We start from the raw sequence: 26,775 nt of genomic DNA on the forward strand, positions 1-26,775 counted from the left end.
GGGTCCCTCCCCCAAAAGGCTGAAAAGCTGGTCAAAGACTGAGCAGGGGGCATTTGTCAGTAGCATGTAGCTGCCTGACACCATAGTGACAGAGAAGAATCATGTTAGCTGGGCTGGTCCATGTTAGCCTTTAGCACGTCCGGAGTCCACAGTCGTCTGGAGTGGTGGAGTCAGCAACTGAAACTTGGAGGTGTCTGCCAGCCAAGCAGAAATCTGTTGAGACAGATTTAAACTAGGAACAGAGGTTAAAATTTATGAATTTATTTGGAACCCTTAGGTTTATACCCTTAGTAATGGGAAAAGCAGTAATCCCAAGACCAGGAGAAAGGAAAAATACCATCTTTAGGAATACTTATCTGGGGTCCTTTTGACCTCTGTGAAGTGGGTCTATGTTTTTATGACTCTTTTGATTCTTTGAGGCCTACTTACAAAATGACATAAAAGTTTTAGATACATTAGTATTACTAGTCTGTACTGAAATCCATATTGTAGACAAAGCAGATAATGGGTATCTGTAAAACAGCAGAAGTAGACTTATACCTTTGAGTCCCAACAAGAACTACAGATTTGGGCATTTTACTTCTGTCCAGAAAGCCAGGTATAAATTGGACATAGATTTTTGGCCTGGTGAGAAGCACTTTTAGGTTTACCTTTAGACATATCTAGATGACATCTAAAACAAATCCAAAATGTTGAGTTTGTGACTGAACAGTAAGTGGTAATTGCTCTATCAACTCATCAGGACTCCTAAATGTTAAGCTCTGAACCATAGAACAGGAGAGTAATCTGAAACATATCTTATTTTAGACTCATATCCAAACCTTTATGATTTATTTAAATTTTTACATCTTAGAACATTTTCTTTTAAAATGAGCTAAAAGGCTAGCTATGGCCTTGAAGAAGGATCTGGTTGATGCTGCCACGCTGACAAAGTTAGAGCTAGCCTAGCCATCAGTACTATCAGAAATCTGAGAAGGATAAACTATATCTGAGTGCAGACCAAGAAGCTTCCAATCCTATAAATTACAGTGATCAATCCCTACCCAGGTCTCTATAGCGTTGGAGGTACCAGTCAGAACAACATCAATCTTCTACCACCATCAAGCCCATAAGGCAGAGTACCTTTTCTGTGGAGTAGGGACACAGAAGACTGACAGTGTCCTACTACTTGTCCACAGTCTGGGCTGGGTCCTGGAGGCAGGCGTTGCATTGGGGCATCTTGCCCTGTGGTCAGTGTCGTTCGCAATTCAGGTGGCATCTTCTTGTCATTCCATATCTTCTTTGGAGACCTTGGGAGTCATTGCTAGGAGCTGGGGAGCTGGGAGTCTCTGTTTCCGATAGTAAGTTTTTAATCAAATAATTTAAATGCCATATTCATCAGATCATTGACAGGTTTGAGGACTGTTATCTATTAAATGTATCTGAGCCAAACAAATCTAGGCCTAATCTTGAAAATATCTCTAAGTTTGGTAATAATGACCAGGCTAATTTGTTTCCCTATAGATATATTAGTCAAATATACCTCTCAGTTTGTCTTTATTTAAATAGAACCGTTTATGCTTTAAACTAGTATCTGGATAGCCAGATGACTAGTATTAACTTGTATTCCTTGACACAGAGGACATGCATGCAAACTCAGACATTCAAAACCAAACATACATGTGGCCACATTTTCATTCATACCTGCAGAGTAGACAGACATTTTTAAAACTATGACCCTTTGGAGTCTCCATGTAACAGCAGAATAGCAAGAGAAAGAAATCTGAAACATGTTTACTTAAACTTTAAAGTTAGACCTTAAAGTTTTATTATATTTTTTTCAAACCCTCATGACATGCTTAAGCCTTTAAATTTTTACATCTTAAACTGCTTCCTCAAGTCAAAAAATCATTTATTTAAACTTTTATTTTAACCAACAATAATTTGAAACCAATTTTCTTAAATGATGGCAAGCATTTGTAACACATTGAACTCAAATGACCAAAACCCATGTAAATTTTTACTTTTCCTGTGGAAACAAAAGCATAATTTTCCTAGTATCTTGAACTGGTAATTTAACATTTCTTTATCAAGCATTATCAGTGTTATGCCCAGATCGCATCCCCAAAGAAGCCACTGGAGACCTCAGGTACAGAATGCAAAAGCAAGGTTTATACAAATGAAGTTTACAAGCCTCGGCAGGGGGGCTAGTTCCAAACCTCTCACACACAGCAGGGAGGTTGGAAGGAGCTTGTGCCTTTCTTTGTGAAGCTAGTACAGACCACATAATTCATCTCCCACCGCCCACATCCCTCTTTTAGGTTCATATTAGTAGTTTTTTATGTTATCTTTATTTCTCGTTTGTTTAGCAACCGTGTTTAGGAGTTTTATGACCTGTTTCCCAGGTTTGGGGAGTTTGGGGAGTTTGGGATGTTTTATGACCACTTAGTCTCTGTCAGATGGTCATATATCCTAACTCTGTGTTTTCTTAAGTTTCTGTGGTTGATAAAGCCACCTGGAAAAAGGCGTCTAAGTTCTTATCTACATTTAAGAATCCTGGTTTTAGCTTCTCTTTGTCTGTAGGGGATGAAGTGGGGGGGGTTACTGAGGTTTCACAATCAGGACAGAGAAGGGTTAACAAGAGAAATTCCTGGCTGGCAGAAGAGACCTTGAAGTTATCACAGTAAAGGAAGGGAGGGGGAGCAGTGGTCATAAAGTATGTCCTTGGCAGCCAGTGTTCCTGAAAAAAAGTTTTTGTTAACTCCTCTGACTAAAGTCAGATTCTCTGTTCAGTGTTTACACAGTTTTGTCAGTTGCAGGCAGCCATTGTCCTTTCCAGAGCAGGACATGAGAATCTTAGCCCGCCTGTACCGAGAGCACGCACCCCCACCCTCGTGAGAGTAGCCAGCTGCCTGCAGTCCTGATAGCAAGAGAGCTAGGGAGGGAGGGAGGTGGCCCTCGCTGTGCCTCTCTCTCCTTCTCCCCAGGAAAATAAGGGAGATGAGTAGCAGAAACAGATGACATTTACACAGACAATCCAAGTACCGGCACATCAGCACTGAGATGATGATGGCCTCACTCACAGCAAGCAAGCCCCTCAATTGTGGCTCGCACATCCTTCTGGTGGGATAGGCAAAGGTCTAGTGGAGAAGAAGGGGACTGTCCCATAGCGTCCGTCACAGTCAAGTCAACAATGAGAACAGTTAACACACTACACACAAGACCAAGGGCACACGAAAGAAAAACTTTGCCCCAACGAGACAACCAACAAAGCTCCAAGAACAATGACAGCCTGATGTGCTCTGTGGAGAGTGACCCTCTAGGCTCAATCACACCAAAAACAATCGAGACTCGAGGATCTCTGTCCTTGATCAAACAGACATCAGGGGGCTTTCACATCCCTGTTAGTCAGACACGCACCTTATTTCTTGGAAGAGAAACAGAGTGTAAAGTAACAATGACCACAATAAAACATACAAAAAAACCCCACAAAATGGCTGTAACAATTTCCCGGAACAAAATACAAAGTGGCACTTCCTCCCACCATGGGGAAAGGTACCCAAAGATGCTCCTCTCCTGAGCACTCCCTGGAGGAGACACCTAAAATCAAATGGTCACTTCTGAGGTGGCCCCAAATGGCTCGGGACTAGGGGGTCCCTTGCCCAAATCAGGGAATGAGACGTCTCTCTTTCCCTCCCAGGATCACTGTCCGGACACGTCTGTCCCAGTGAGAGACTGCAAAGTACAAATCAGTCGACTGGCACAAAACGTAACGAGACAAGACAGAGACAGAGACAAGACAGAGAGCGCTCTTACGGGTAGATGTCAATAACCCTCTGGACCCTTGATGGTCTCGGTGGGGTCTTTTGGTCTTTTGTTCAATGTGATTTGTGGCAACCTCACTCTTACCGTCTTCTGGGACAGACACATCGTTTAATAGGTCCTCAGCAAGTGCCAGAAGATGTGACACCCTACTATTTTTTCTGAATCCTTTAAAACATCTCTGATTACTCCATAGAAACTAAAGAATGCATCGAGGACGTTCTCTCAGTCCTTAAGTAAGTTACTGATATCCTTTCCAACTTTATTCCACGTCAAAGGGTGGATGCCAGGGCCATTAATAACCAGCCAGGGACATTTTTCCTCCACGAAACAGAAAAACTTAATTAAATCTTTTTTTCTTTCTTTCTTTTTGACTCTTATTCCCCTCTCCCTGAAATCTTCATTTCTAAAGAGAGCCTCTTTAGAGAGTACTTTACCCATTGATTGATGAACGGCACTTACCTCAAGGTTGCCCACGGCGCACGAGTGATGCTGTTGGGGTACCTCTACCCTAGTGAGTCTGGCCAGACCCCGTTTTCTCTTTGCCATCCAGTAGTGAGCCGCCGTGCCTCGAGCCCCACGTTCGGGCGCCACTTGACCCGTCCAGCAGGCCAGGGTATTCGAGGGTCTCGAGGAGGGACCACCTGTGAATCAATGGGGGGTGAGAGGGAAAGGAGACCAAGCGCGTGAAGAAAGACAAAGTCAGTCTGAGTTTATTGACTGGGTGTTAGAGCTTATAAACAGAGCTTCAGGTAGGGAGGGGGAGCAGGAGGATTGAGGAGAGGACAAAGAAAATTCCTAAGGGAGGGTCAGCAGGAGGTCGCTTTGGTCTCAGGCCCCTGCAGCTACCTGATTTAGTACAGGCTCCAAGAAGTTTATTTAATCGTACATTCCTAGGTTAGACTAAGAGCCTCCTATTAACACGAGGCTTGATAAATCGTGGAAGGTTACACAGGTTCAAGACACCGCTGTCCAGAGTCGGTCCCCAACAGTTGTACAAGCTAGCATTCTCACCAGCAGTGGAGGAGAGTTCCCCTAGCTCCACATCTTCTCCAGCATAAGGTGTCTTCAGTGATTTTTATCTTAGCCATTCTGACAGGCATAAGGTGGTATCTCAGAGTTGTTTTGATTTGCATTTCTCTGATAATTAGGGATGTTGAGCAATTCCTTAAATGTCTTTCAGCCATTTGAGTTTCCTCTGTTGAGAATTCTCTGTGTAGTTCTATAGTCCATTTCTTAATTGGGCTGTTGGTCGTTTTGATGTCTAATTTCTTGAGTTCTTTATATATTCTGGATATTAGTCCTCTATCAGATGTGGGGTTGGTGAAGACCTTTTCCCATTCTGTAGGCTGTCACTTTGCCTTATTGACCATATCCTTTCCTCTACAAAACATTCTCACTTTCAAGAGGTGATTGTTTCTCTCAGTGTCTGAGCTACTGGTGTTATATATAGGAAGTGATCTCCTATGCCAATGTATTCAAGACTACTTTCTACTTTCTCTTCTAGCAGGTTCAGAGTAGCTGGATTTATATTGAGGTCTTTGATCCACTTGGACTTAAATTTTGTGCATGGCGATTGATATGGATCTATTCGCAGCCTTCTATATGTTCATATCCAGTTATGCCAGCACCTTTTGTTGAAGATGGAAAGCCTACAATACTTTGGATTCTGAATAATGCCCAAATGAATCAAATAAAAAATGAAATTAAAGACCTCCTAGAATTAAATGAAAATGAAAGTACAACATACGGAAACTTATGGGATACTATGAAAGCACTGCTAAGAAAAAAGTCATAGTACTAAATACCCACATAATGAATATGGCTAAATCTCACACTAGTGACTTAATAGCACACCTGAAAGCTCTAGAACAAAAAGAAGCAAACTCACCCAGGAGGAATAGATGCCAGGAAATTATCAAACTGGTGGCTGAAATCAATGAAATAGAAACAAAGAGAGCAATACTTTTTGTTTCTATTTCAATCAATGAAACAAAGAGTTGGTTCTTTGGGAAAGTCAATAAGATAGACAAGCCCTTATCCAAATTAACCAAAAGGCAGAGAGAGAGAGAGAGAGAGAGAGAGAGAGAGAGAGAGAGAGAGAGTCCAAATTAACAAAATCAGAAATAAAAAGGGGGACATAACAACAGACAATGAGGAAATCCAGAAAATCATCAGGCCATACTTCAAGAACCTGTTCTCTACAAAACTGGAAAATCTGAAATAAATGGACTATTTACTGGATAGGTACCACATACCAAAGTTAAATCAAGATAAGATAAACTGTTTAAATAGACCTCTAACTCCTAAGGTAATACAAACAGTCATTAAAAGTCTCCCAAACAAAAGCAGCCCAGGACCAGATGGTTTCATGTCAGAATCCTAACAGATTTTCAAAGAAAGCTAATTCCAATGCTTTTCAAATTATTCTACACAATAGAAACAGAAGGAACATTACCAAACACTTATGAAGCTACAGTTACCCTGATACCAAACCACACAAAGATGCAGCCAATAAAGAGAATTACAGACCAATCTCCCTCATGAACATTAATGCAAAAATACTCATTAAATATTGGGAAACTGAATCAAAGTACATATCAAAAAATATCCCACATGACCAAGTAGTCTTCATCCCAGGGATACAAGGATGATTCACCATATAAAAATCTGTTAATGTAATACACCATATAAACACACTGAACGATCATCTCATTAGATGCTGGAAAAGCCTTTGAAAAAATCCAACACCCCTTCATGATAAAGGTCCTAAAGAGATCAGGAATACAAAGAACATACCTAAACATAATGAACGCCATTTACAGTAAGCCAACAGCCAACATCAAGTTAAATGGAGAGAAACTCATAGCAATTCCACTAAAATTGGAAACAACACAAGGCTGTCTACTCTTCCCATATTTATTCAATATAGTACTTTAAGTTATATCCAGAGAAATAAGACAACAAAAGGAGATGAAAAGGATTGAAATTGGAAATGAAGAATTCAAACTTTCAATATTTAGAGACAATGTAATAGTATACATACGTGACACCAAAAATTCTACCAGGGAACTCCTTCAGCTGATAAACTCCTGCAGTTTGTGGCAGCATACAAGATTAACTAAAAAATCAGTAGTCCTTTTATATACAAATGACAAATGGGCTGAGAAAGAAATCAGAGAAACATCACCCTTTACTATAGTCACAAACAATATAAAATACCTTGGGGGTACTAGAACTAAGCAAGTGAAAGACCTGTATGATAAAAACTTTAAGTCTCTGAAGAAAGAAATTGAAGAAGATATCAGAAAATGGAAACATCTCCCATGCTCATGGACAGATAGGATTAACATAGTAAAAATGGCAATCTTACCAAAAGCAATCTACCAAAATCTATTTGATGCAATACCCATCAAAATCCCAACACAATTCTTCACAGACCTGGAAAGAACAATACTTAACTTTATATGAAAAACAAAAAAACCCAGGATAGCTAAAAGTATCCCCTATAGTAAAGCAAACTCTGGAGGCATCACAATCCCTGATGTCAAGCTCTACTATAGAGGTATAGTAATAAAAACAGCTTGGTACTGGCATAAACACTGACATGTGGAGCAGTGGAATTGAGTTGAAGATTCTTACGTTAGTCTGCAGACCTATGAACACCTGATTTTAGACAAAGAAGCCAAAACTGTACCATGGAGAAAAGAAAGCATCTGCAACAAATGGATCTGGCATAATTGGATGTCAACATGTAGAAGACTGCAGATTGATCCATATCTGTCACCATGAACAAAACTCAAGTCCAAGTGGATCAAAGATTTCAACATAAATCCAATTATACTGAACTTGATAGAAGAGAAAATAGGAAGTAGTCTTGAACACATTACCACCGGAGATCATTTCCTGAATTTGACACCATTAGCACAGACACTGAGAGCAACAATTAATCAGTTGGACCTCCTGAAACTGAGAAGCTTTTGTATGGCAAAGACATGATCAATAAGACAAAATGACAGCCTACAGAATGGGAAAAGATCTTCACTAACCCCACATCTGACAGAGAAGTGATCTCCAAAATAAATAAAAACTCAAGAAACTAGACATCATAATACCTAACAGTCCAACTAAAAAATGGGCGATAGAGCTAAACAGAGAATTCTCAACAGTAGAATCTCAAATGGCTGAAAGACATTTAAGGAATTGTTCAACATCCTTAGTCATCAGGGAAATGCAAATCAAAACAACTCTGAGATACCATCTTACATCTGTCAGAATGACTATGATCACATACACTGAAGACAGCTTATGTTGGAGAGGATGTGGAGCAAAGGTACCTCTCTTACACTGTTGGTATGAATGCAAACTTGTACAGCCACTCTGGAAATCAGTATGGCAGTTTCTCTGAAAATTGGGAATCAATCTGCCTCAAGACACAGCCATATCACTCTTGGGCATATACCCAAGGAATACTCATCTTACCACAAGGACACATGCTCAACTATGTTCATAGCAGCATTGTTCATAATAGCCAGAACCTGGAAACAACCTAGATGCCCCTCAATTGAAGAATGGATAAAGAAAATGTGGCATATATACACAATGGAGTACTGCTCAGCAGAGAAAAACAATGACATCATGAGGTTTGCAGGCAAATGGATGAAACCAAAAAATATCATTCTGAGTGTTGTCATCCACACTCAGAAGGACAAACATGGTATGTACACACTCATAAGTGGATAGTAGATGTAAGGCAAAGTATAACCAGAGTACAACCCATAGCTCCAGAGAAGCTAGCTAACAAGGAGGACCCTAAGAGAGACACATAGATAGCCCAGTGAAGGAAAAATAGATGATATCTACATGTGCAAACTCTGAGTGAGGGGGAGTAATGAAGGGCAAAGAATGAGGGATGAGAACATAAGAAAATGTAATGTTCAAGCTGAAACAGGGCCAGAGTGGGAGAGCAAGGAGAGAGATACCATGATAGATGGAGACATCATGAGAACAGGAAGAATGAGGGTGCTAGGAAAGTTCCCAAGAATTCACAAGGATGACCCACCTTAGATTTCTAGCAATAGTAGAGAGGGTACCTGAACTGGTCTACTCCAGTAACCAGATTAGTGAATACCCTAGTTGTCATCATAGAGACTTCATCTAGGTACCCATGGAAGCAGATGCAGAGATCCATGGCTGGGTGCCAGGCTGAGCTTCAGGAATCCAGTTGATGAGAGAGAGGAGGGATTCTGTAAGTGAGGGACATCAAGATCACGACGGAAACGCATATAGAGAGGAGCAGCAACACTAGTGTAGACTCATGTACCATGGACCAGTAGGTGGGGAGACCTCATGAGACTGGACTAGTCCCTCTGGATATGTGAGACCGTTTTGAACTGTTTGGGGGCCCCCAGGCAGATAGAGCACAGAACATACATAGCTACCAATATTCTTTTGGATCCTGACCCTACCTCAGCCTCCATGGAGGAAGTCACCCTGCAATGATACATAAGAAGGCTGGTTCAGGGATGAACAAGGTTAATCTCTTTTCTTTTTCCCCCTGTGGCCAAAATTATCTTTAATTTTTTTCATTTTTTTATTAAGAAATTTTCTACTCACTCTACATACCACCCACAGATCTCACCTCCTACCTCCTCCAAACCCCAGCCCTCTCTTCAAAGACACCCCACATCCCCACATCTCCAAATTAAGCTCTCCCATGGGGAGTCAGCAGAGCCTGGCACAGTGAGCCTAGGCAGGTCTAAGCCCCTTCCTACTGCACCAAGGCTGTGCAAGGTGTCACACCATAGGCACCTGATTCCCAAAAGCCTGCCCATGCACCAGAGATGGATCCTGATCCCCCTGTCCTGGGTGCTGCCAAACAGTTTGAGCCAAACAACTTTCTTTCATAACCAGAGGGTCTAGTCCACTCCCAAGGGGGCTCCACTGCTACTAGTTTACAGTTCATGGGCTTCCACTAGTGTGTCTTACCATCTCTGTATGTCTTCCCACTTGATTCCGATGTCCCTCACCTGCAGAATCCCTCTTCTCTCTCATCAATTGGATTCCCAGAGCTCAGCCTGGTCCCTGGCCATGGATCTCTGCATCTGCCTCCATCAGTCACTGGACAAAGGCCCTATGATGACATCTAGGTTATTTGCCAGACCAGTCACCAGTGTAGACCAGTCCAGGCACCCTCTGGACCACTGCAAGCAGACCAAGGTGGGGTCATCCTTATGGATTCCTGAGAGCCTCCTCAGCACTCTGCCTCTTCCTATTCCCATGATGTCCTCATCTATCATAGTATCTCCCTCCCTGTCCTCCCACTCTGTTCCTGTTCCAGCTTGACACTCCAATTTCCCTATGTTCTCATCCACAACTCCTCACTCTCTGCCATTGCCCCACACCCAGTCTGCTCATGTAGATCTCATCCACTTCTTTGCAGGGTCATCCATGTGTCCCTCCTAGGGTCTTTTCTTGTTAGCTAGCCTCTCTGGTGCTGTGGGTTGCAGTCTGGCCATCCCTTCCCTCACATCTAGTATTCACTTCTGTGCCATTGAATTAGTATTCTTCTCCTTGTTCTATCACTATTATTCTTAGGTTTGGTCTTTTTATAGTGTCCCAAATTTTCTGGACATTTGGAGTCATGATTTTCTTGGCTTTAGTGTTTTCTTTGGCTGATGAATCGATTTCCTCTATCCTATCTTCAAGAGCCAGAGATGTCCTCTTCCCTCTCTTGCATTCTGTTGGTTATGCTTGCATCTGTAGTTCCTGTTCATTTACACAGATTTTCCACTTCCAATATTCCCTCAGTTTATGTCTTCTTTATTGACTTTATTACAGTTTTGAAATCTTGAGCTGTTTCCCACATTTGTTTAATTGCTTTCTCTTGGCTTTCTTTATGGGATTTACTGATTACTTCCCATTTTTTGTTTGACTATTCCTCGATTTCTTTAAGGGAATTTTTCATTTCCTCTTTAAAGATCTCTATCATCTTCTTAAGGTCATTTTTAAGGTCGATTTCTTCTGTTTCTTCTGGGTTGGAATGTTCAGGCCTTGCTAATGTAGGTTCTGATGGAACCATATTGGTTTTTATGTTGTTGACTGTATTTTTGCACTGACGTCTACCCATCTCTTCCTCCACTTGGTGCAAGTGGTGTCTGTGTCTGAGGGAGCCTCTCTTGGTCTGATTGATACACTTGTTACAGAGGGATCTCTTGGTCTAGTGGGTGCTGATAGACTCTTTGTCTCAGGGAGCAGCTCTTAGTCCAATTGGCACTCTTTGGCTCTGTCTTAGGGAGTAGCTGCAATCTTGGCATGTAGGTGGGTAGTGAGGGCTGGGTTTTATGGCTTACAGGGTCTGGTGGTGATGGTGGTAATCTCACCTGTCTGCTATAGGTCTGATTGCCGACTGGCCTGAAACTGGGACTGCAATGGGTGCTGGTGTAGGGGCACAGGGTTGTGCCCCTGAGCCCAAATCCTAGGGGCTGGCTTGTTCAGGAGTGAGGATAAAGACTCACCTTTTAGTCCAATTCGATGCTAGAGGGCTCTGTCTCAGGGAACAGTTGCAGTCTCAAAGGGTAGGTGGGATTTGGGGGAGGTGGGACTTGGGTTACAGGGTCTGATGGGGGATGGTGGTAGTCTGACCTGTCTTCAAGAGGTAGGTCTGCCTGCTGTAAGTCTGCCTACCAACTGGCCTGAAACTGGGACTGCAATGGATGCAGTTGTAGGGTGGCTGGGTTGTGCCCCTGGGCCCAAAGCCTGGGGCTGGGCTTTTTGGGTATGAGGATAAAGACTTTCCCTTAGTGCGATCGGGTGCTGTTGGGCTCTGTCTCATCGTTAATATTTTTATTTAGAAGTATTTTTTTTTATTTTACATTCCAACCATAGTTTCCCTTCCCTCCCCTCCTCCTACTCATTCTCACCTTTTCCCAACCCCCATATACTCCACTGAGTGTAAAACCTTCCATGAGTAGTCAAAAAATTCTGGCATATGAAATTGAGTCAAGAGCAAGCCCCTCCCCCCTGTATCAATAGCCTCTTTTTTTGAACACTGAACTTTCAGCATTTTGGGAACTTTAGTTTTCAACTCTGCTTTTCAGCTTATAATTTTGAAGACCTTCACATTTTAAATGTAATATAATAACTATCTGCAAAACATGAGAGCAGAGAGAGGCCCTTTAACCATAACATTGACATGACCAAAACCTTCTTTTATCCAAACTACATTATAAAACAGTGTGAAAGTTAGTCATTCCTTGAACACCCAAGTCACAAGCACTCCTGAACCCAAAAGCATGGTGAAAATGGTGCTGATTTCAGACAATCAGGATGGTCCTGGGGCCCATAGATGGGATGCCATCATTGTTGGAATGATCATTTGTGGATGAACAGGCCTTAATCAAATTTAGACTTCACATAAACTAGAAGCATTCTGAACAATGAAATAGGAACACCTAAGAAGAAAAATGCTGAGAGGTTGTTGCTATGGAAATCAATTATGTTGGAAAGAAAATGGCATGAATCTACCAGGAATTATTTAGCATAGACTCAAATCTGAGGCATGAGAATAACACATTTCCTTTTCTGTTTCCATGGATTTCTCCCGTGTGTTCATCCAGGAGATCTGAAGAATCAGGTGCTTTTGTGTCTCTTCTGTTCTGTTTGATCCCAACAGCATCAGCCTGCATCTCCCCTTGTTGTAGAACAGTGCTCTCCATGCATGGCAGTACTCTTGTCCTGTGAGTCTCTGTACGTGTGATTACACACAGGTCACCTGCACAAGATTGGCCCCATGACTATTCCTTCATGGTATAGAGGCTCCTAAGGCCACTTCTCTTCCATTAGAAATATTGGCAGTTAAAAGTTGTAGGCAAAGCTTTTTTTCATGAATCTAATCAGTGAAAAATTTCCGATATTGGTGAGCATAGTGGAGCACACAGTTCCTAACAGTAGTATGTGAGACTGTTTCTGGATCTAGTCTAGACTACATAGTGAGTTCCAGGACAGCCAGAGCTACATAGTGAGACCCTGTCTCAGCAAACAAACAAACAAATCAAAATATTCCTCAAAACCAAGACTGATGGCAGGCTTCTAAGGACCCTAATATAACTCATTGCATCATCAGGTAGATTTGTGTGGAGTCTTGTCTTTGTTCCTATCACTGTTGTCTCATGTCAGGTGTGTAGGCATTATGCTTGTATCCCTAGGTAAAATTCGCACAACATCCCAAAGAATCTTCCAGGCAGGCTAGAAAACTGACCATGAGTTTTGTCTAGCTGCAGGAGTAAAGGAGAACCAAGAAGCAGCTCTGAGAGAAAAAGACCAACCACCTTGGAGTCCATCACATGAAGGTCCTGACTCAGGAAGTCTCCAGGTTTATTTTGCATTAAGTCCTGGTCTGTGGTGACTGGGAGCATACAGGCAGATGTACATGGTTACAGTGGAGATGTTCTGAAGGAAGAGACCACAATCAGACTTGGCCTTGTAATCCCAGACCTCAGCAAGCTGAAGGATGAGGAGGAGTCTGAGACTTGCATGAGGTTTAAGAGGTTCTGTTTCAGAAACAGAAACAAAAACTAAGAAACCAGGGAGAGACAGAAGCCCCAAATTCTGGAAGCCAACCCATTACAGCAGAGGAAAGAAGAGTCAGGCGCCTGGTTAGAGCAGTTCCTCTTCCTCAGGGGCTTCCTCATGATCACAAGCAGAACCCAGTCTGCACAGGCCACAAGTTTTGTGACTTTGTGTGTTTGGAAAAGAGGCCAATCTTCTGTAACCTTGTGGCAACTGGAAGATGCCATGATCCCACTTTTTACAGGTCTACTCTATCTTGGTGAGATGTCAAATTGGGAGGGAGAATTCTCATCTGATAGAAAATCCACCTCACATCCCGAATTGGTCCATCAGGATGTCTCAGCAGCTCTATAAGGCATCTGGAAGTGGAGGTCATGCTCATGTTTCAGTGCAAACTCTCACAGGTAACTACCTCTTTTGAAGGACTGAGTCTGGACCTCAGGAACACAGTATTGGCAGGTGAGTGTCTTCTCAGCTGTCCCAGTTTGGAATCCTCGGTGGGGACCACAGGTAATTCCTGAACAGGAAAGATGAAGGACAGTTGGTGTGGGGGTAATCCTGGGAACACATGAAATTTTCTAAGTTTGAGAAGCTGATATCTGATGGAGAATCCTGGGAAAGCAGCTGTCAATTTTCTTTCAGGGGCCCTCTCTAAATCTATACTCCAGGCAGTGCCAAGAACTGTGGTAGCCATTGGGAACCAGGTGACATTCTTCTGTGAAGGGCCCTTAGAGGCCAATGAATATGTTCTCTACCAAGAAGGAAGTCCAGATTACCCAATACCACCAACCCTTCTAGAAACTGAAAACAAAGCCACATTCTCCATCTCATCGGTTGAATGGTACCATGCAGCCCACTATTGGTGCATCTATACTAGCACCAATGGCATTTCAGAAATGAGTGACTTCCTGGAGCTGGTTCATGACAGGTGAGAGGACTTTTACCAACCCAAGATTCTGCCTTAAGCAAAGGAATATGTTCACAGGGGGCTCCTTTTCTCAAATCTGAGAAGAGCGGAACAATACTTCCCATATGGGTTTACTTAACAAGCTTCTTCTTTTCTCCTAGGAGTTTTCCCCAACAGAGTCACCCTTTCATTCCTGTCCAGTCCTGTGTTTAATTCAGGAGGGAATGTGACCCTTAAGTGTGTGTTAGAACAGGCATATAACATGTTTATTCTAATGAAGGAAGATGATAAGTTCTCCAGGCCCCCACAGAATATACACCCTGAGCTATTTAGAGCCCTGTTCACTGTGGTTCCTTTGACCCCCATCCAGAGGTGGAGGTTTGCATGCTATGGGTATTAATTAAGCAGCTCCCAGCTGTGTTCAGTGCCCAGTAACCACCTAGAGCTCCTGGTCTCAGGTAAGAAAGTGCAGACCTTTACTTTACATCATATTGTAACTGACACAGGATCCCAGGAAAGGACTGATGTATGGTGGTTGATCAAGAGCCTGGGTTACTGAAATCAGTGTCACAGATCTGTGGTACAGCTTGAATTGAGGTGCAAAATCTAGGGTTTATTCAACAATGGGACCCACGATCCAAGGAAAAGTGAGGTCTTTAAGCATTCTTCTGCAATTGCAGATCAGCTTACATGTCACTGGCAAATGTGACCTTCTCTGTGCAATTCTCCTAACAGATACATCTCTCTTTTCCCTCTCATTCTTTGCAGGGACCCTTTACAAACCCACCATCCGTGCTTATCCTAGCTCTGTGATCACCTTAGGGAGTCCTGTTACCCTATGATGTGAGGTGACTCTAGAAACCCTAATGTATGTTATATATAAAGAGGGAAGCCTGAGACCAACAAATACAAACAGTCAACAAGAATAAGGCAAAACTCACCATTCCATCTATGACTGAACTGAATGCAGTACACTATCACTGTTACTCATAAGAGTAACCCTCTGTGGGATGGTCAGAGCGCAGTGACCCCTAAGAGCTGGTGGTGACAGGTGAGAGGACACTCAAAAAATCTTAGCCCCAGATGTTATTCTCAAGAAAAGACAGTAATAATGCTATCTGTCATCAAATGACAGACATGGGGAGAATTCACACGGTGTGAGCCCCTTTAATATTCCATGTGTAATTCTTCAAGGAATCTATTCCAAACCAACTTTGTCAACCCTGCATAAGCCTGTTGTTTCTTTAGGAGGGTCTGTGACACTCCCTTGTACCTTAACTCAGAGATACAACTGTTTCATTTTAACTAAGGACGAACAGGAATTCAGCAGCTCACAATATTCATATGTTAGGACTTGCCAGTCCACATTCCAAGTGGGTCCAGTGACTTCCAACCAAAGGTGGAGATTTAGATGCCATGTCTATAACACAAGAAATGCTCAGGTGTGGTCTAAAGCCAGTGAACCCCTGGAGCTCCTGGTCTCAGGTGAGGAAGCCTCCAGACTCTCTGCAGAAACATTGCTCCTGACACATGGTCCTGGTGGAAACCATGTTGTGTGATGTGTCTGAAGATCCAGGGCTCCTGAGACAATTGACACTGCATGCAGACTGTGGGAGTCATGGCATGAAAACGAGGGAAAAGCATAGTGAGTATGGATCTTGGGAGGGTCACGAGAGACTGAGTCTTCCCATGGCCTTACTTATCTTTTTGCTATTCAGGAGTAAAATTCAAGATCAGAAGTACGCTTGACATTTACTGTGAAACTTTTCAAAGTCCAATCTCTTTCTCACCTACTTCCCTGCAGGGAACCTTGAGAAACCCACCTTGTGGGCTGAACCAAGCCCTGTGATTGCCTCTGGCAATGATGTGACCATCTGGTGTGAGGGGTCCAAGGAAACCCAAATATATTTCCTGTATAAAGAAGGAAGCTCAGCACCCTGGGACAGTCAAACTCCCAAAGGTCCTGGTAACAAGGCCATGTTCTCCATAGCATCCATGGAAAAGCATCATGCAGGGCAATATCCCTGTTACTCTTACGAATCTACAGGGTGGGCAGAGCGCAGTGACCCCCTGGAGCTGGTGGTGACAGGTGAGAGGACACTGTGGGTCACAGTCCTCACCTTTTCCTGTGGGGGCCGCTGAAAGCTTTGCTGCGTGCAGGGAAATGATGCACATGAAGTAATAAGGAAAACTCAGATCAGGCTGACATAGTAGTTGCCAGTTCATACTCTTAAATGTCTGAAACCAGGTCACTTATTGCAAGCAATTTTAAACACAGACAATTCTAGAAAAAAAAAAAAGATTACTGGTGTAATCAAAACCCTAATGAACAACTAGGCATAATTACATCAAAATTCAAATCAGAGTACTTTTGAACGTGAAAATTGATTTTAAGGGCCATTGTTCTGGTATTGTCTCTGACTGAGGTAATGCCAATGTCAGCAGGCTAAAAAGTGTATGTGACATCTCCCCAAAGGATGAGCTTTATTAATGAATGCCAAGGATAAAGGTCTAGGGAGGAGATTCTGTGATAAACATCCTCAGGGATTCAGGCGAGGTTTGGATCTACAGATAGAAAAGTCACCTGGGTATTAACAACATCCACTCCCAGCTTTCTTGGTAGAAAACAGGTATTTATCTCCTCCATTGAGCAGACACACTACATGAATAACATTTGTGATTTCTCCCATATTATTTGTGAGCATGAGTACATTATACCCTCAACATTGCCCTCAGGAAATACATCCCTAAACATTTTCAGCCATAGCCCAGCTGCTGCAGACAGTGTATCATTTAACAGGTTCTGTCCTCTTTTTTTTTTTTTTTGATTTTTTTCGAGACAGGGTTTCTCTGTGTAGCTTTGCGCCTTTCCTGGAGCTCACTTGGCAGCCCAGGCTGGCTTCAAACTCACAGAGATCTGCCTGCCTCTGCCTCCCAAGTGCTGGGATTAAAGGCGTGCGCCACCATGCCCGGCTCAAACAAATTTGTTGTGTGTTTTTTTTTTAAAGATTTATTTATTTATAATATACACAGTATTGTGCCAGATCTCATTCCAGATGGTTGTGAGCCACCATGTGGTTGCTGGGAATTGAACTCAGGACCTCTGGAAGAGCAGCCAGTGCTCTTAATCACTGAGCCATCTCATGTACTCACTCATAGGAAGATGCTAGATGTGGAACAAGGATGACTGGACTGCTACTCACATCACCAGTGAGGCTAAATGGAAAACGGGACCCCAAGAAAAGACACGGAGAAATGGACGAGATCTACAGGAACAGCCTGGTCATGAGTGGGAACAATGAAGGGCGACGGTCGAGGGAAAGAGAGTGGGAGATCCTAGCTGGATCAAGAAAAGAGAGGGAGAACAAGGAATAGGAGACCATGGTAAATGAAGACCACATGAGAAGGGGAGGAAGCAGAGAGCTAGGGAGGCCCACGGAGATCCACAAAGATCCCCCCGCAAAAGACTGCTGGCAATGGTCGAGAGACGGCAGGAACTGACCTACTGTGGAGATGGGACGGCCAGACACCCTGATAGTTGTGCCATAAACCCCATCCAAGGACTGAGGAAACTGGATGCAGACATCGACGGCTGGGCCCCTGGTGGAGCACTGGGAGTCTAATTAGTGAGAAAGAAGAGGGTTTATATGAGCGAGAATTGTTGAAGCCAAGGTTGGATAAAGCACAGGGACAAATAACCAAATGAATGGAAGCACAGGATGAACCAAAGGCTGAGGGGCCCCCAACTGGATCAGTCCCCCTGAATGGGTGAGACAGTCATTTGGCTTGATCTGTTTGGGAGGCAGCTGTGCGGTGGTGCTGGGTCCTGGGCTCGTTGCATGAGTTGGCTGTTTGAATCCTGGGACTTATGCAGGGACGCTTGGCTCCGTCTGGGAGGGGGGAATGGACCTGCCTGGACTGAGTCTACCAGGTCGATCCTGGTCCTCGGGGGAGACCTTGATCTGGAGGAGGTGGGAATGGGGGGGGGGGTTGGGGGGAGGGGGAGGGGGGCGAGAGGGGGAGAACAGGGGAATCTGTGGCTATTATGTTGAACTGAATGGTGTTGTAAAATAAAAAAAAGTATCCATTTTGGCCAGGCAGTGGTAGCACAAGGCTTTTATCGCAGCACTTGGGAGGCAGAGACAGGTGGATCTCTGAGTTCAAGGCCAGCCTGGTCTACAAAGTGAATTCCAGGACAGCAAGAGCAGCCCAGAGAAACCTTGTCTTGAAAAACAAATAAAAGTGTCATTTGGACAGGGAACACCTACTCCACTTATTCCCATTTTGACCAATTTTGGAGATCTTTGTGGCATCCAGCAAGAATGAGCCCTCCATTTGTTTTAGATACTATATAAATAACCCCCATGTGTGGTCAGAGGCCTGTAACTCTCTGGATAGTTGGGGATCTCTATGATTTCCCCCATCTCTTGTGAAATAAGCTTTTCAGATGAGGGTTGAGAGCTACACTTACCTGTGGGTTTAAGGATAAGCATTTAGAATGAAGTTAGAAATTATATTGATCTAAGAACTTGGCAGTACTTATTTCTCTTTTAGAGTCCATATAGCCTCTCTAGATATGGATGCAAGTGTTAATTAATTTAAAAAATAAAATTTACTTTCTTAATACTGGCCTATTCTTTGATGATTTAGCTTCAGTGCTTGTTAGAACATATCTGCATTCATGTACATTGTGAGCATATGTTTATGTCTTTTTTATTGCATTTTTTGTATTAACAACAATGTGATGATTAGAGAGTGAGATGTTAAACAGAAGCATCATGGCAACCTTGTGGGGTGAGTGCAGGAACATAAGCCCAGACTGTCACTATTTTGACCACTTGATATTCAGGGGAGCCTGAGAATAAGACCATGTTGCTAGATCTTGGGTTCTCAGCTATTGAATCATTCCAGGTTACTATTCTGCGGGGCTAATATCCTCCAGACTTCTATACTGCAGACTGGGCTGGGAGCAAGGAAGGCCCCTATCCCGTGAAGGCAGAAACTACATTTTTCCATCTGAGCTCTCTGTAATCAGATAAACTCTTGTTTCAAAGAAGAGCCTTGACCAGCTGTTCTGAACTCCAAGAATATTCAGGCTGAAGAAATCAGGCCAAAGAACAGGAGGAAGATGCTATTGCAGAGAAAGAGTTCTTTCAATATTTTCATAATGTTATATCATGAGAATAATGTGAATTTGTAGAAAATAAGAAGATGAAACTTGACAAAAAGAATCACTTCTCTTGAGCACTGCACACACACAGAAAATCTGTTTCTCAGGGGTGCCTGAGACAATCAGCCAACCACAAAATATGTCAAAAGCCATGTCAGATGAGGAAGGAAAATTCTGCTTAGGGCATGGAACCAGAAGGTCAAGTTCTAGACAGGGGAGAGAGCTGTCATAGTGAAATTAAAGCATCTAATGGTGGCTTTGTTTGTTCCTGACCTCTCTGTTCACAATCTCCAGCCTCACAGCCCCAGGATCACATGGTGGAGGACCTCATCTGGATGGTCATAGCTGGCTTGATCTTCTAGTTCTTGGGATTTTGCTGTTTGAGGCTTGCCACAGCCAGAGATGGTCCTTGAATGCATCCTAGAAGTGAAGAAGAGAGACGGCCATCATCTTTGCCTGGTGACCAAGTTTGGGAAATAAATTTGAGGACCTCTTGTGTTATTTACCAGAAGATTCCATGTTTTATAGTGGGCATCACTTGTGAGAAATAATCCAGGAAATAAATTTATTTGGGGTGCAGAAAAAGACCTGAATATTGGGGCAGCTGGCTCTTCTACCACCACATTGAAGGTCTTCCATTCTACCTTGCTGTAGATTTAAACATTTTTCCCTCCATTTTTTCATTTCATAATGCGGGGGAACATATTTTCCCACCAGTGAGGTCTGGGTCCTCACCTTTCTCTATATTCTAATTTTCCTCAGCCCCATGTGATATTTTCCTTTATTATTAACCACTACATTTTCCATTGTGCCTTATGTTCACATTTGTTTTTGTGGGAAGATGTTATTGTTACTATGAAGAAGGAATTTGACTCAACAGCAGCAAAAACAACAGAAAATAGTGAGTACATGTCCAATTACAGAATGAAAAGAATGACCAAATATAAGGACGCCCCGAAAACATTGCACTCTCAAATCAGTCAGTGTTCATCACAAACACTTTGTGAGGTTTCTGCTAATTTGCTTATTTATTTTAAAACGCAATTCTTTTTTGATTCTTTGGAAGATTCTCATCATGCACCCCAATTCTGCTTATGTCCTAGTCCCTCCATATCTACCCTTGACTCCTGCAGTCTGCTCCCCCAAATTATTATTATAACAAAGAAAACAAACATAACACCCACCTCACCCCACCATCTTTCCAACACCTCTTCATTCATGCCAGTGGCATCAGGAGCTGTGGTGTGTCATGCAGTACACCCCCTTTGTCCAATCAGCCCCATTCACAATATGTTCATTGCAAAGAGTCTGGTTTCAGACTCTGGTTTCTGGTTCACCTTCATCACTGGGCACTCATAGAAACTTCTCTTGGACAGCCTGTTTATGCACTGAGTTATGAAGATCCTGTGGTGATCCTATGGCAGGTCCCGGCCCTTCATGCACTTCAGAAAGTCATGGATGGGACAGCTGTTAGGGTGGGCCCAGAATGTGGGTCTGAGTGGTAGATGAGCTGGTTGGTTTGGGACATTGGGGTCACACACTCAGGCAAGGGCCAGAGCCAGAACTCCTAGGCCAAGACCACTAGGGCCAGGTCTCCCATGCCTGTGGTGAGTGTTGGGGCAATTTCTCCTGAATGCTAGAGTCAGCTCTCCCATGGGGAGACAGTGCCAGATCTCCAGAGTTCATCAAGAGGAAGGGGCCAACTATGGCAGGGTCAGGGAGGGACAGAGCTGGCTCAGCATGGCATTGGATTTCAAAACACTTAGTTCCTATGACCTAATGTGCCAACACAAGCTGTGAGCAGCACCGTAGATCCTGGCTGCTGTTGGGCCCCAGACCCAGACCTGATGCCCAGCAGCAACCAAGGCCTGCTCCCATGTGGCTCTGCCCTCCACTTGCATTGGCCTGGTCCCAATGGCAGCAAGGCCCTAGGAATCAATCATGGCTACTGCTGGTGGCCCTGACCCCTGGCATTAGCACTGCTTTTGATGGTGTCAGGAGCCACAGATATCGACACAGACTTTGGCTGCAGTAGGACCACAGACCCAGACATGGTCCTCAGCATCAGCCCTGTTCCAGGTGACACCATGGCCTCATTAGCAGCAATTTCCTTTGATACCAAAATGGCCATAGGATGGGCATTTGTGTGGCCTTTGTTGGCACCATGTGCCATGGACATCACAGACCTCAACTGTGATAGACCCAGACATAGTTCTTGTCAGCAGCCCAGGCTCAATTGTCACCATGGCCCTAGGTGTTAGCACAGGCTACTGAGATCAATAAGGCCCCTGTGGAAGTGTGCCCCTCAGACACCAATATGGCCCCATGTGACAGCCCAGACCCCTAACATTGGTATTGCCTTGAATGGTATCAGGAGCCATGGACATCAACACAGACCCTGGATGTTGTAGGGCTACAGACCCAGACATGGTTCTCATCAGCAGCCCTGTTGCAGCGGACATTTTGAACACCAAAATGGCCACAAGAGGTCGCCTAGTCCCTGGGCATTTGTGTGGCCTTTGCTGGCTCTGTGGGTCATGGACAACACAGACCCAACTGTGATAGGACCACAGACCCAGACACGGTTCCAGGCTTGGATGTCATTTGAGCCTGGGTGGCAGGACAGGGTATCCAGATTAGCACAGCCCTGGTAGAAGCATCTGCTCATTCACCCTGCTCTCACTTCCTCAGAACTGCTTCTCACCACAGCACATGAACCTCTCCTCCTCTCTTCCTCTCACATTTTACCAGCATATACTTGCTCATCATCATATTGCCACCATGACAACCCAGGATGCCCTGTGGGGTTCTTTGGCCCTCCTGACCCACACGATCCTGGGAGAACATTAGGTGCTTAAGGCAGGCTGGACCATGAAGTCCCAGGCTGTCCTGTAGGTGTCTTTCACCTACCCGAGCTGTTTGACATCAGACAGCCTATGGATGCTTCAGGCAGGCTGGACTCTGAGGACCTGGACTGCCAAGTGGTTGTCATTAGCCCACCTGAGCAGCATGGCATCTCTGTGGATGCTTTAGGCAGGCTGGACTTTGAGGACCCAGGTTGCCCTATGTTTGCCTCTCCTCACCCATCAGAAGTATAGAAAAGTAAATGTTACAGTGCATAGCATTTTCCCAGGGTTATAACCATTGATAGATTTCCAATATTGCTTGTCATAGAGGACCACACTGTTCTCAACAGTTGGGTGGTGGGAATGGTTGTTTGATATCTCCTGGTGTACATAGTGAGTTCCAGGACACCCAGAGGTATATAGTGACTGGTTTATGAAACAGACATAAACCAAAACAACTAAAAACCCCAACGTAAAGCAAAACACCAAAACCAAAAAAGATTGAACATATGATTTGTAGGAACCCTAATATATCTCATTGGTTCACCATCTAGATTTGTGTGGAGTCTTGTCTTTGTTTCTGTCACTTGTGTATCATCTGGGCTGAGTAGATATTGTTCTTGTATCATCAGGACAAGTTCATATGTCACTAAAGCTTGTCCAGGACAGGGTAGGAAACAGGCCATGAGTTTAGTTTGGCTGAAAGAATGAAGGAGATCCAGGAAGAAATCTTGAGAGATAAAGACCAGACTTGAATCCCTTAGAGATTAAAGTTGGCTCAGGAAATTATTAGGTTTATTTCCTGTTAAGTCCTGTTTGTAGAAGTATTGGGAACATCCAGGCATATGTAGATGGTTACAATGGAGATGTTATGAAAGAAGAGACCACATCAGATTTATATTTGTAATCTCAGGCCACAGGAAGCTGAGGGAGCAGGAGGAGTCTGACATTTGCATGAAATTCAAGAGTTTTGGTCTAAGAGATAAAAATAGAAACCAAGAAACCACCAAGAGACAGAAACCACATATTCTGTAGCCCAACCCATCACAGCACTGGGAAAAGAAGAGTCAGGTGCCTGGGAAGAGCAGTTCCTATTTCCCAGGGGCTGGTGTTAATTCATACTCATGACATGAAAGACAAGCTAGCCTACATAATCCATACACTTTGTGACTGTCTATTTGGCAAGGAGAACAACTATCTGCAAACTTGTGGTAACTGGAAGATGCCATGACAACCTGTCTGGTTTCTGTACTGTATCTTGGTGAGGCAAAGACTAGTAGGGAGAATTCTAGTCTGAGAGTGAATCCACCTCACAACCATGCCTTGGGTCCTCAGGAAGTCTCAGCAGCTAAGAAGACATTTGGAAGTGGAGAGCCTGCTCATGTTTCAGTGCAAACATTCAAAGTTAACTTTCTTGCAGGACTGAATCTGGGTCTCAGGAACCCAGTGCTAGTGGGTGAGTATCTTCCCAGCTGTCCCTGATTGAATATCCATGGTGGAGGCCACAGGCCCCTCCTGAACAGATCATATAGAGAACAGTAGATATGAGCTGACACTGTGGATGCCTGAAACTTCCTTGGTCTGAAAGTTTCTATCTGAGGGGGAATTCTGGGGAAACAGCTGTCAATATTCTTGCCATTGTCCTCTATAAACCTGTACTTAGAGGGGACAGTCAAACTCCAAAAAATATTGCTAACAGGGCAATGTTCTCCATAGCATCCATAGAAAAACATCATGCAGGGAAATATCACTGTTACTCTTCCAAATCTGCTGGATGGCCAGAGCACAGTGACTCACTGGAGCTGCTGACGACAGGTGAGAGAACACTAAGTGTCACAACCTTTGCCTCTTTCCTCAGGAAATATTCTTCCATAAGTAAACTGACAGAGTCCATCTGCTGGATACAGTTTGAGCTTTATTTTAACAGGCTGCCTGGTTCTCTTTTAGGTGTCTAGCTTTGCAAACCTACTCTGTCAGCCTTTCCTAGCCCTGTGTTTATATCATGTGGGAATTTGATAATCCAATGTGTCTCATCTAAACTCTACAGTGTGTTTATTTTGAATGCACATCCGAAGTTCTCTAGGTCCCAAAAGGCACAGAACATACACAGTGTACAGTCCCATTCTCTGTTTCCTGACATCTCTAAGGCATCCAGCAAGAGTTGTCCCTGTAGATGTTGTGGATAGTATAGTAATACCCTACATAGGTTGTCAGAGTCAAGTAACCCTTTGAGATACATGTCTCAGGAGACATGTTTGACACCAGAAACACTTTCTCACATGCCTTGCAGAACCCTCAATGAGGGAGTGTAGACAGGATGGATGGAGTAAGCTCTTTTCTGCTAAGGCCCAGGGTATGAAAGGCCATGGAGCTGTCAGAAAAGGATTGCATATGAAATGTATTTCAAGAGCCAGCTGAATGACTTCCTGTCTTTCCTCTGTCCATGCTCTCAAGAAAGCTCTCCCCGATAAACATACAAAGGATTTGTCCTGGCCCTTGAAGAATACTTAACTGTCCACTGTTCCTCTGAGATGATTTATAACAGATTTGCTCTCTCCAAGGAGGGGGAAAGTGATGTCCCCCAGGTCTCTGTCCATCAGCCTCTTGCTGAATATTTTCTTGCCAACTTCATCTTATGCTCTGTGAATTTCTCCACTGGTGGTCAGTACAGATGTCTTGGTGCACACAACTTATCCTCTGTGTGGTCAGCCCCTAGTGACAATCTAGACATCCTGATCACAGGTGAGGAATGTAGTCACCTAGGACCGACCAGTTCTGACACAAGTTCAGCTGGGACAAGACCTGGGATTCATAGTCAAAATGATAATGAGCATCTCAAGGATAATAGGTCTAGGCACAAGAGCATGGAAAAGGGGCTGTCTGTTAAAATAGAGACTAGGGTCTGAAACAGGGCCTCAGAATAGGACTTTAGTCCTTCACTCTCATTTGTCTTCTCTGTAGGACATCCCCCTCACACCTAATCTTCCAGTGCATCCTGGGATTACTGTGTCCTTAGAAGAGAATGTGACCCTGCTGTGTCAATCATCAGTCCCAGTGGACGCTTTCTTTCTGTTCATGGAAGTTGCACCCCATCCATACATGCATCAAAGATCAAAGTCTGAAGAGCTACAATATGAGGCAGAATCCTCCACGATTGCTGTGACCTCAGACCTTGGGGGTTCTTGCATATGCTTTACCTCTCAAAGTTCTTCTCCTTACCTGTTGTCATACTCCAGTGTCCCCATCCAGATCATAATCTCAGGTGAGGTGATCCAGAACTTTGTGAGCTCAGAAGTTAACCCACGGTAATTGACCTAGGAAGCTTATGCCTGGGAAAAGAGGAAATTCTGCTTAGAGCATCAAAACAGAAGGTCAAATTCAATACAGAGGAGGAAACTGCTCAGAGTTGAAATCCAGTTATCTTTTGCCGGGTTTGGTTGGTCCTGACCTGCTTGTCAACATTCTCCAGGCTCACAGCCCCTGGATCACACAATGAAGAACCTCATCTGGATCAGCATGCCTGGCTCAATTCCCACGGTCTTGGGATTTTGCTCATTGAGCCTTGTCACAGCCAGAGAAAGACCCTGATTCATCCTAGAAGTGAAGAGAATATTACATACCTCATTTGGTGACTATTTATTGGAAATAAACTTGAAGATCTTAGGTGTATTTTACAAGAAATTCACTGCTTAATTTTGTAAATCACTTATGATAACAGATCCAGCAAGCTAATGTGATTTAGCAGCAGGAAAATCTCAAATGTTGGGGAGAAGAGCTCTTCTACCACCACACTAAGTCTCTTACCCTCTACTTCTTGTGGACTTTTGAAGAATTGTCATTCATTTATTTTAAGTCCATGATATGGGGGGGGCAGCAACTATTCCCACCAGTGAGATTTAGGTCCTCACCTATGTATATCTTCTGCTTTTCCTCAGTCTCATGTGATATTTTCCTTTACTATATGTCACCACATAACACATTGTTCATCATGAGCCTCTCTGTCCTGGAAAGATCTTTAACTTTTTATCCAATAAAAAAATCATATATATGTGATGACCTCCCTCCTACATTACTACTTTATATCCTGTAGACCATAATGAATTCCTACTGGAATATATTAGTACACAATTCAATGTCCACAATCCATTATTTTCTTTCTGTATCTGGCCTTTTCCTTTTAGGTCCTCTAGCATTCTGTGACACAGCAAACAACATCCTCATCAGAGGATGAACAGGTCAGGTGGCTCAGTACTGGATTTACATCTCTCAAAATTACCAGCTAAGCTAACCACATTCCTTTATAATGATACAGTGTCAATTGTCAAGCTCTAGAAACAGAAAATGAACTGATACACATTGAAGGGAAAAGCAAAGCTTGAGTTTGGTATTTTCATGGTCAATAAATAAGTAGAATTAGTGATGTAGATAATATGTGGGAGTATCTGAATGAGCTACAGGCTATTCTGCTCCCAGCGATGGAT

At 43.5% G+C, this 26,775-nt stretch overlaps 1 protein-coding gene and 1 pseudogene across 1 annotated transcript in view; both read left to right on the forward strand.

The window, feature by feature from the left end:
• Positions 1-26,775, forward strand: part of LOC102912671 (leukocyte immunoglobulin-like receptor subfamily A member 6) — a 119,262-nt gene that overhangs the window by 31,435 nt on the left and 61,052 nt on the right. The window lies entirely within an intron of this gene.
• LOC107400237 (paired immunoglobulin-like receptor B) lies at positions 14,293-25,603 on the forward strand (annotated as a pseudogene).

The sequence above is a fragment of the Peromyscus maniculatus genome, chromosome 1 (assembly GCF_049852395.1).
Source record: "Peromyscus maniculatus bairdii isolate BWxNUB_F1_BW_parent chromosome 1, HU_Pman_BW_mat_3.1, whole genome shotgun sequence".
In the NCBI taxonomy this organism is placed as follows: Eukaryota; Metazoa; Chordata; class Mammalia; order Rodentia; family Cricetidae; genus Peromyscus; species Peromyscus maniculatus.